The following is an 11,071-nucleotide window of genomic DNA, read 5'->3' on the forward strand; positions in this document are numbered from 1 at the left end:
CTTGCTCGTTCACTGCCGCCGCGGCAGCCACAAGACAGAACATAACCCCGTTCTATTCCCCCCAATTCCTGTGTTGCTCATTTGACATTAAACACCCTTGAAACCGCTCCTATCTCTTCTCATGTATTCAGCAATTGGGCTGTGCTCCAGACCCCAGTTCTCACACTTGGTTCTCCAGTAAACTTCCCTTCTCCAAGCATCGATCCTCGTCTCTGCCTCCGTTCCCTCTCTGCAAACTGTGTTCTAACCTTCATTTAGCAACCCCATCGTAACACCTAAGCTAGAGAGATAACCTTCCAAATGTTTGTGTGAGGCCACATGAAGTTTATTCTAGATTGCTAAAAGGTCTGAACCTAATTTGGGTCTAAGAGCACACAAAAATGTTTTATGGCCTTATACTCCCATTCACCTAATGACGTTAACATTAACAAACATCAAATATATGCTTATGTCAGATGTTATATCGTGTTTATAACAGTGTTATGTTAGCCTCATGAACATCCCTTCAAATAAAGTGTTTATCCTAAGTCACAGTATTCATCTCTAAGGACACCTCCAACACCCAAGTGCCTACTTCATCACTTGGGTCACTTGGACATCAGTTACAGAGATCTCAAATAGATTGACCTGGATGCTGGCCAAAGCCTCCAAGCCTTACTGGCAGATTAATAAAAGGCCTAACAACATACAAAGACCCAAAACATTCCAACTGGTTTCCAATGACGAGGCTTGAAGGCACCAACTTGAGACTTCTGTTCGCCACTTCTGCAGGTTTGTGTGAGGATAATTGAATTCAACAGAAGTAGAGAAGGGGGACTCGTTGAGAGCAAACGTTGCCAAAAAAGCCCACCTCCAGACATGAGGTCTAATTTCGGCAGAACCTGCTGCACCGAGATTCTGTGGCACAGCATCAAGCCCACAGGTAATTAATCTTCTGGGTCTAAACAACTTAATGAAATGAATAAAGATGTAAGGAGGGGGGGGGGGGGGGGGGGGACGTAATTTCCTCTGTGGTAATAACACACTTTGCTGCATGGGAGAAGATAAAAGAGAGGCGTTGCCTTTTGTAAATGGAAGAATAGCAGCAAGATAAGAAACCTCTGGCTGAGAGGGAGAAGGGTTGCAGACATTTAAATAGAGGAGGGAAAAATTGTCTTCTGATTTACATGCAGCTGCAGTCACCGGCTCATTTGTTTTGATAATAGCTCATCCTGCGCACAATTTATGCCGAGCCGTCTCTGCTGTATATATATATCTGAGTTAACAAACATCTCACTTTTTGTGTGAACGCTCCACATCGAAAAGCGATGGCCATTATATGAGGCGGGGAAGCAGCTTGCGTTAGTAGACACGCGACACACTCGAGTGCGCGGCCTGACAGTTAAAATACCTCCTGCCTCATCATGGAAACATCTGGCCCGACTGCCGGGTCTCCCACGAAAGACGCATTCATTCTCACAACTTGGTTCCTCCGCTCATCAATTTGAAGGGGTATGCAAATGGCCAATTCCTTCAACATCCTGGGGAGTCCTACGCAAGCTCCAACAACAGGGCAATAAATTATCATTAAGCCTCCCCTACGTTGAAAGGCAGACATTTAAGTTGGGATATTTGTGTTTCTAGTCTCAGACAATTGGAACAAATGAGTAAATGTTGTGGAAGGGGAAGATAGGCTCCCTCGCATTAATCTGACTCTCTCAGTCAGGGGGCTGTCTGCAGACGTCACCCTCCCCTCGCTGGCTCCGTAGGGAGCAGCCAATGATGAAGTCAGCCACGGGGAGCGGAGGGGGGCTCCCGCTACACTCAGCTCTGCCTCTCTCTGCTCTGACAAGCCCATATTTCACCAGATTCATTCTCGAACCACCACTGTAACAGTTTCCTTTGCTGTCAGTGGGATGACTCCCCTTCATCAGACGGGTCATTTCACAGGCTGGTGGCAGCAGCAGTACTACTCATTATCTGACTACCATGGCCTCACTCTGACTATCATGGCCCCACTCTGACTACCATGGCCTCACTCTGACTACCATGGCCTCACTCTGACTACCATGGCCCCACTCTGACTACCATGGCCTCACTCTGACTACCATGGCCTCACTCTGACTACCATGGCCTCACTCTGACTACCATGGCCCCGCTCTGTCTACCATGGCCTCACTCTGACTACCATGGCCCCGCTCTGTCTACCATGGCCTCACTCTGACTACCATGGCCTCACTCTGACTACCATGGCCCCACTCTGACTACCATGGCCCTGCTCTGACTACCATGGCCTCACTCTGACTACCATAGCCTCACTCTGACTACCATGGCCCCGCTCTGACTACCATAGCCTCACTCTGACTACCATGGCCCCGCTCTGACTACCATGGCCTCACTCTGACTACCATAGCCTCACTCTGACTACCATGGCCCCACTCTGACTACCATAGCCTCACTCTGACTACCATGGCCTCACTCTGACTACCATGACTTCGCTCCAGACAATTTGATGACCCCTCCTTAGTTGCTTGCTGGCTGCTCTCATCCACTCGTGATGCAAATGTGAAGAGGAACATGATGCCTGTGGCTCCTGGAAAGAACTGATCTGGGTGTGTGTGCATGTGTGTTTTTGGGGCGGGGTTACGTTCATGCATACAAACATGGTTCAGTGTGTGTGCATGCTTGTGTGCATGAATGCATGCATATATCAAGTCTCTACCCCATATTTACAGTGTAGTTCTTGTAAAGTTTGATTCCCCAGTTGAATCAAATACCAAGGGATAACTGAGGTGCAAGTCAACAGCTTGTTTGTACAGTAGGCCAGACTGATGGTCAGTCTGGCCTCAGTCTATTGGCGAGGAAAGGTCTTGATTACATACACATATGCACTCAAGAGAACCTTTCTTACCACAACCCAAGGCCAGGCCATCTACGGTCACAAAAGATGTGGCATTGGTGACGTGATTAGAGATCATAAGATCATCACCCTGGTGCACCCCTCTCTCTTGCTATTAGAGATCAATCCATATATAGTTCCCGTCTCTGAGAGAACTCTTGATGATCTTAGGGAAATACTTCCTCTAAGAAATACTAGAGATCCACGTTCCTTCCGTGCGACTAGAGACATCTTGTAATACCATCACACATGAGAATGTTAAAGGTTCTTTAGTGTCAGAGGCTATGGAAATTGTGAGGCAATGTAGATGCACAATTTTGCCAATAATAAAACCCTTGAACTGTCAATCATTGAGATGGAAAGCCATACACAGGTAAATCTGTTTAAACAAAAGATTTTGGACAGCCTATGTATTTGCACCACTAAGCCATTTCCGCTAACATTACTGTATTACTTTACTACAAAACATTCAAATCTGTGCATCAAACATTTTAGCATTTATTCTATTCTCAATTATGCTTCCTACTCACTCTATATTTCCAGCTTTTCTAAATATCATAATGTATTATCATGAAAAACATTGTAGTTATTACAAAATGTACTTCCAAAGGCAAACCAAAGCAAAGGTACTGTGACTTGTTTTAACCCTTTGTCCCAATGGAGCTCTATGACGTTTGCATATGCACTACAGTGTTGGATGGACCTACATACTTGTATGTACTGTAGGATAAATGCATTGTAGGATTTGGGATTTTCATAGGCTATGTTGACAATAACAACAATCCTTGAAATGGTTCTTTGTCTTAAGCACTCAAATTATGAACAACCTCACCTCCCTGTTGTTCTTGAAAGCCTACGGTATCACCCACCCACATTTCAAAACACCAGCCCTGCTGAAGGCAATATTGGCGATAACCATCACCATTGCCTATATAAAGTATATATGTGGAGAGACCACTTCATCATGACCGGGAGATTAGCAGGTCCCCACCCAGGTCTGGCACAGCTGGCCCAGAGAATGCCTGACTAATCCCAGAGTGGGAAACTCCAAATTAGGTCTGTGACCGCAGACACACCCCTTAGAAAACAGTTTAAGAGGAGACAGGTTGTGATACAAGGTCTGTGTGCATGTGCGTGTGTGTGTATGTGTGTTAAAGGGCAAGAGGGGCAACTCTCTCCTCTTCTCTCCTAAGCACGAAAACATAAAGGAACGTCTGTATTCAGTCAACGACAGGTCACAGTGTAGCCTCTGTGTGGACCCCCCCCTCTTCCTGCTCAGCCTCTTTCCTCCCCTCCACCCTCTCTCATGTCGGCTTGACTGTTCATGGGGAAGAGATGTGTTTACCGGATTAGAGAATTCTTGCTGTTTGCCATGGCAACAGTAATCAAAACATGGAGGGCAGAGGTGGAGAGGGCCGGGTCAAAAATTGAGAGATGGCTATTGACCTTAGGCTTCAAATGCAACTTTGAGGGCAGTCACATTTCCCTAATCTCCTGTAAGAACCAAATTACATTTAGCACGGGTTTGTGAACTTCAAGGCAGTGTCTCTGAGACAAGCCCATGTGAAGTAGTCAAACCCTGTTTCTTTCTTTTTTAAACCTGAAGGGACATATTTTCGTCCATCTCAGGGGCCAGATATTTAGATGCAAGCAGTCGGAAAGAGCCCGCCCACGTGTTGTTGGAGACTAGAGCAGAACAGGCATGGGGTGCACTGCAGCTGTACAATCTAGTTATTTATGAATCAATGACTAGATTCTGGAGCTAACAACAAGTCCTATTTCACGTAAGATCTGAAGCCATGAGACTTTCACTGTCACACCCTGTCGGCTGCTGACAAGATATTTTCATGTTTATAGCAATAATAGTGGTGGTTGGTGGCTGCCGGTGAGTCCTCTGGGTGCGTATATCAGTGTGTCATTTCATCTACAGCTTTTCCAAGTGATTCTATCACTCTCAACACAGGGAGAGGCAGACAGTGGGCGGGGGGGGGGGGGGGGGGGGGGGGGGTGGGCGCATTCACAGATAAATCCATTTAAAGTGCTTTTTAATCTAATCTGTGATGAGGCACCTTCTCCTTGGATGTCAAGGGTGAAATTGTGTTGGGGTATGTATTTGTGTTTAGGGAAGAGTAAAGTTATTCGACAGACAAGAAAACATAGGTTTAGGTCATATCAGTTCAATCATCTTGCCTTTCTTGTTGCTCATGTGCAGGCGTCTAATAGCTAAATAAATAAACCACTTGGGGAATAAGAAACTAAGGTCACATACTGCCCCCGGTGTCCTGCTGGTACAACTGTTCATATCTGATAACTCAACCCCACGTTGGACCAACACTGCCACCCAGAGGCCACCCTTGGTCCCCTGTCTCATCCGAACAGTGTTGTAAATGTATCTGTGTCATTTGCTGTGTGTAATGTATTGGAAACTATTTAAAATCACATCGTAATGATGGAGTACAGTGTCTTGATTAAATGGAGCAAATGTAACAAACTAAAAGGCCCCCGACAATTGAAACAAATAGGTGCTATATAAAAAGTAAACATGGTTCAACGATTGCAGAATAACGATGTGGACGTAACAAAGTGTTTGTAACAAATTAATGAGTTTGACATTGTGTTTGAACTGTGCATCATGAAAAGCATCTGGAAACGAGTGAACGTGTTATCAAAACACAACATGAGAAGGTACGGCGTTGAAGATCTAATTTCAGGATGACCGATTCAACGCAATAGCATGTCCTTTCAGCTGTGGGGCCCTGAGCATACAGGCTCATTACCATTCATTACAAGGTGGTTAAAGTATCAGTGATCAATCATGGATGGAACGCACAGCGCTATCTCCATTTAAAACATGTTCTTTTTCCTCTTTCTCCCAAAATATGAATGAAGAACATGCTGTATGTGTGTGTATATCTTCCCTGATTAGCTTACTCCTCGAGCCATGGGAATAGAAAATATCCCTGAATCTACTGTATTTAACCATTTCTATCAAACGTTGGAGGGTTGATGTCTGTACCGAAGCATTCTATCCTGGACACTGGTGAACGTTTTTATCAATGATACAACTGTGAATAAATGAATGAATGAGAGGCCTCCAATAGGAACCCCTAGCTCTGCAATGCTAGGGTTGCACTAAATCCAGCAACTGACACACCAATCCACATCAGATACTTTTTACTTTATTTCTACACTCAAACAGCTATCTCTATAACATGATACCTGTTACGGCCATAGTTTTGTGTATTATATATTATTGTCTCTCTCCAGGTTTTGCCAACATTACTGTCGCAGTTAGTGACTGAGGCTCACTTGACTCATCAGGGCTGGGGAAGCATGCAGCAGTGTTCTGTGTGTGTAATTGATCCTACTTGGTGTTGGTTGGGTCATTCTTACTTCCTATTTAGGAAGTGTGGTTTCTAATGCGGTGTTTAGCTCCATTCATTGTACAAAGTAAAATTGTTGTTGTTATTTATATTTGCTTTTTTGTCGAAAGTAGTTTTCAGTTGTTGACCTTTGTGGTTTTGATTCATTGATTCATTCAATAGTGTTACTCCCCTCATACCATAATTTTTATCGGGAATGTAATAATACCAGAGAAACTTTTTATAAATGACTATGTCACCAATCAACACAGTCTCATCAGAAACATAAATAAAGTACTAATCGACCACTGGACTAACTGTTGTGAAAAGTTAATATTAATGTTTGGACTAAGTGTTTGGACTAGTGAAAAGTTGATACTAATGTAGCAGTCACCTCCACTTACTCAGGTAAACATGTGTTTATCATTACATGTCATTCTATAAAGACAGCCTGTTGTCTGTTAAATGTTCTCTGGTCTCATCCATTGCCTGGTATTCTGGTTCTGTGCGATACATTCTCGTATCGCACAGATGTTCTCAAATTCTGCTCAGTTCTGTAAAGCATATGATTGTTCTGTTTTATCAAGTGTTTCTGGTTACCTGTGCACTGTTTGTGAGTTGACTGCCTCATGCTCCAAGGTAGTGCCCTTATCTTTTAATTGTGTTTTAGGCACAGAGTTGAGGTACTGTAACTGTCTCAACCAACTGCTGTTAAGGTATGTGTTGGCTATTGTAAATCCGTGCTCCACTTGTCCGTTGTGCTGATGTAATAATGTGTCTGTTTATCTGTAGGCTGCAGTGTTTGCTGGCTGCAGTCAGGGTTATGCCTACTGGCCCAAATAATTGCCTCAGAGGGAAGGATTCCACCATGGTAACAGGTTAAAAGGTCAATTGTGTTTGGTGCAGTAGGATGGATAGTATGTCATAATTTCTTTTTTTTTGCTTTTTTCCCAGCCCTTTTTTGAGGGCATTGCATTAAATTGTGAGACTTCGATGTGATCCACGGTTGAGATTGTTTCCTGTGATATGTAATTTGAGAGAAGGCCCAATCATTTCTGTTTTTAGTGTCCGTTATATCACTAATTATTTTATCACTAATTATTGTATCATCTCTTTTCATAGTGTCAACTGTATAAATACATGTGTTTTATTTATTTTGTACTTGCTCATACACCTCCCAAAACAACTGCCTTTATAGAGGATAACAAGGTTGCAGTTAGTGGTTAAAGTTGTGCTGTCGGGTTTGTGGTTCAGGTGGTTCCCCTTCTAGTCACTGCCTGCTTGTGGTGTGACCAATTATTGTACTTAACACTTTGCATGTCTTTGGTGTGTGTTCTCCATTTGTGCTGTAGTAGTTATAGTTCACTCTTGGGCTAGCCCCCCTTAGTTTCCCCATACAGCCAACTGGCTTCCCTCATCCGCAGTACGCTCCTTTCTAAAAACCTATTCGTACCATTACCCTGTTTGTGTATGCCAATGCCAATGCCAAGAGCCGACCGGTTTTTAAAATGTTATGAAGTAAATAAAAGTATTTTAATAACCTATTCTCCTTTTTCCAGCTTGCAGATTAAAACATTTTAAATGTGAAAATAAACTGATTTGTTGCTATTCTGAATAATTTCATAATGACACTATTCTGAATAATTTCATAATGACACTATTCTGAATAATTTCATAAAGACACTATTCTGAATGTTTCAGATGTATATCTTTTTTCACATTTCATGACACTTTTCGTAATGGTGTGGTCAATCAACACTAACTGGGCCATAGACCTGGGGAGTTGCATGATACTTTTAAGACCCACATGGTTCTGGATACATTTTTGCCTATGGTCTTTATCAGGGGTGTAAAAAGTACCCAGAAATTATACTTAAGTGAAAGTATGGGTACCGTCTCAAAATCTGACTCAAGTAAAAGTCACAGTATCTGGCTAAAAACACACTTGAGTAAAAGTAAAAAAGTCCTACTTTTAAATGTACTTAAGTACTAAAAAGTAAAAGTAATTTTTTTTTGAAAGGGTGTCATGTACAGAGGTCTAACGACCGCACAGAATAGTAACTGGGGCAGGCTGTACATGAGCAGAAACAGCCCCCTCAGTAAAAATGCTTTTCAAAACAGTCCCGGGTAGGCAGATAGTAAACAAAGACGTTTTCAAATGGTAAATTAGATTTATTATGTGTGGGGCTTCCAACCCACAGCCTTTTCCCAAAGGGAAAAAGGGATGTTGTCAGTGGGGATTTCAACCCAGATCACACAAAGGGAAAAAGGTAAGGGGAGGACAAACACGGTACACATACAGACAAACAAACAATAAACAAGTGAACTGTGTGTCCTTCGTAGAACACCACCCCCATTTGGGGCTCGATCCACACCCAGTGGTCACTAGTACCGAGCCACCACTATATCGCTTCCAACGCGACAGCTAAGAGAGAAGGCAGCCTCCTCACTCCACTCTGAGACGTAGCAGTGACTCCCAATGAGGCGCCCCGTGTGTGTGCCATCTTCCAGGTTATATCCACTCATCCACCTGACTGCCCACAGGTGTAATCAAGCAGGTGCAATCAGCTCACTCAGGAGGATGAGTGGTATCTGGGAAAGGAGAAAAGAAACCGGATTAGAAGATGACACATCACACAAACAAGAATAACATAACCCATACTAATGATACTAATCTGATGTTCACATGGTCTTCCAAATACAGTAATAGTGATAATGACCAACCCACGTACGTCACACCTCCCCCATAAGAGCGAACCCGCAGGGTTAGCAAAACATTATCAATTATTATCAACCAACATCCGATTAGCACCAACAGAACAAAAAATTAAAAATTAAATAAAAATAGATTCGTCCATAGGCAGAACCGCAGCCTACACCACAAAGCCAAATTAGTACCTCCCCCCCCCCAGACCTACCCCCTGGACAAGGCATCAGCCACAATATTGTCTACGCCCTTCCTGTGACGAATGACAATATTGTAGCCCTGTACCAGCAGGGCCCAACGCATCAACCTTTGGTTGTGGTTGTACATCTGAGCTAGAAACACAAGGGGATTGTGGTCCGTGTATATCAGCACTGGAAGAGAGCTAGACCCCACATACACCTCAAAGTGCTGGAGGGCGAGGAGCATCGCCAGCGTCTCCTTCTCAATGGAGGAATAGTTCAACTGATGCTGCTTGAACTTCACCGAGAAGTAACAAACCGGATGACGCACGTCGCCCTCTCCCGCCTGCAACAGCACAGCTCCAGCCCCAGCAGTACTCGCGTCGACCTCTAACTGAAAAGGAGATGCAAAGTCAGGGGCTGCCAGAACAGGAGCACTGCACAAGAGAGATTTAGCAGCCTCGAAGGCGCACTGACATTCCGCGGACCACACAAAAGGCACAACGGGACTACATAAAGAGGTGAGAGGAGCAACCACCACCGAAAAGTTACTACAAAAACAACGGTAATAACCCGCCATCCCCAGGAAGCGACGTAACTCGCGCCGCGTGGAAGGGGCTGGATATGCGAGGATCGCCGTGACCTTAGCGTCCACTGGACGGACCTGCCCATGCCCCACCTGCTTGCCCAAGTAGGTCACAGTAGCCTTACCGAACTCACATTTAGCGAGGTTCAAGGTCAAAGACGCCTCAGCTAAACGTGCAAACACTACCTCCAAATTAGCAATGTGCTCCTCCCACGTGTCAGAGTACACCACCACATCATCCAAATACACATTGCATTTAGGCACACCCCCCAACACCATGTGCATCAGACGTTGAAACGTGGCCGGAGCGTTCCTCATCCCGAAGGCCATGACGGTGTACTGCAGAAAATGGTCAGGGGTAACGAACGCCGAAATATCCGAGGCCCGCTCCGTCAGGGGGACCTGCCAGTACCCCTTCAAGAGATCGAGCTTTGTGATAAACACAGCGGGCCCAATACTATCTATGCTGCAGTCATCCATCCTGGGCAACGGGAATGAGTCAGGCACCGTCACAGCGTTTACCTTCCGGTAGTCTGTACAAAAACGGGGAGAGCCATCAGCCTTCGGAGCCAAAAGGCAAGGAGAGCTCCATGGACTACGGCTAGATTTAGCCATCCCATTATCAAGAAGGTACAGAGCTTCCTTCCTCATTACCTCCCTCTTCGCCACTGGACAACGATATGCATGCTGCTTAATGGGGTTCGCACTCCCAATGTCAATATCGTGCTCCAGGACGGACGTCCTAGTTTAAGTTCAAGTTTCAAGTTTCTTTAATAGTTGTCATACAGAAGTACAGAATACTTTCATACAAAATGCTTCTTACTGTTACGCTCCAGAGACTGTGCTAGACAAGATAGTATCAAATAACATAGTATAGCATGTAATTTAGAAGAAGAAAATGAGGTCACAGTGTTCGGTATAGACATATGTACAATGTTCTGAGTTACCATATAATATACAATACTATGCAGTGTACTAATGTACAGTACTATATAGTGCAAAGCAGAAATGGGATGAGGTACAATTTAGGTACAATTTACAGTAAGGTGAATGAATGAATGAATGACTTTATTTGACAATATAAAAAATAAACATGTGACAGAAGAGCACAGTCGGGATATACTGCCAAGGATGTAACACAAAAAAGCTCAGAGCTTATTTCCATTGTGGTCCTTGTAGGGGGGTGGGGGAATGTGATGCTTAACACATGCATCATACAAAACGTGACATCACAACACATCACATATACCATTTAACATTTATATACATACAGACTCATACAACATGCAAGGGTGCCTTAAGCTAAGTGTCTAGGTATAGTCCCTTTTGAGCCATGTCTTCAGGCTGGACTTGAATCTA

This window comes from Notolepis coatsorum, assembly GCF_963971535.1.
Source record: "Notolepis coatsorum genome assembly, chromosome: 20".
Classification (NCBI taxonomy): domain Eukaryota; kingdom Metazoa; phylum Chordata; class Actinopteri; order Aulopiformes; family Paralepididae; genus Notolepis; species Notolepis coatsorum.